Source organism: Poromitra crassiceps (genome assembly GCF_964638095.1).
Source record: "Poromitra crassiceps genome assembly, chromosome: 2".
Classification (NCBI taxonomy): domain Eukaryota; kingdom Metazoa; phylum Chordata; class Actinopteri; order Beryciformes; family Melamphaidae; genus Poromitra; species Poromitra crassiceps.
Window position 1 is genome coordinate 26619521 of NC_139624.1, and position 513 is coordinate 26620033.

Genomic DNA, 513 nt, shown 5'->3' on the forward strand with positions numbered 1-513 from the left:
CTTTATAAATGCTTTATAAGTAAGGTGGTGCTCATAAGGCTTTATAAATGCTTTATAAGTAACGTGGTGCTCATGAGGCTTTATAAATGCTTAAGTAACGTGGTGCTCATAAGGCTTTATAAATGCTTTATAAGTAATGTGGTGCTCATAAGGCTTTATAAATGCTTTATAAGTAACGTGGTGCTCATAAGGCTTTACAAATGCTTTATAAGTAACGTGGTGCTCATGAGGCTTTATAAATGCTTTATAAGTAACGTGGTGCTCATAAGGCTTTATAAATGCTTTATAAGTAACGTGGTGCTCATAAGGCTTTATAAATGCTTTATAAGTAACGTGGTGCTCATAAGGCTTTATAAATGCTTTATAAGTAAGGTGGTGCGCATAAGGCTTTATAAATGCTTTATAAGTAACGTGGTGCTCATAAGGCTTTATAAATGCTTTATAAGTAACGTGGTGCTCATAAGGCTTTATAAATGCTTCATAAGTAAGGTGGTGCTCATGAGGCTTTATAAA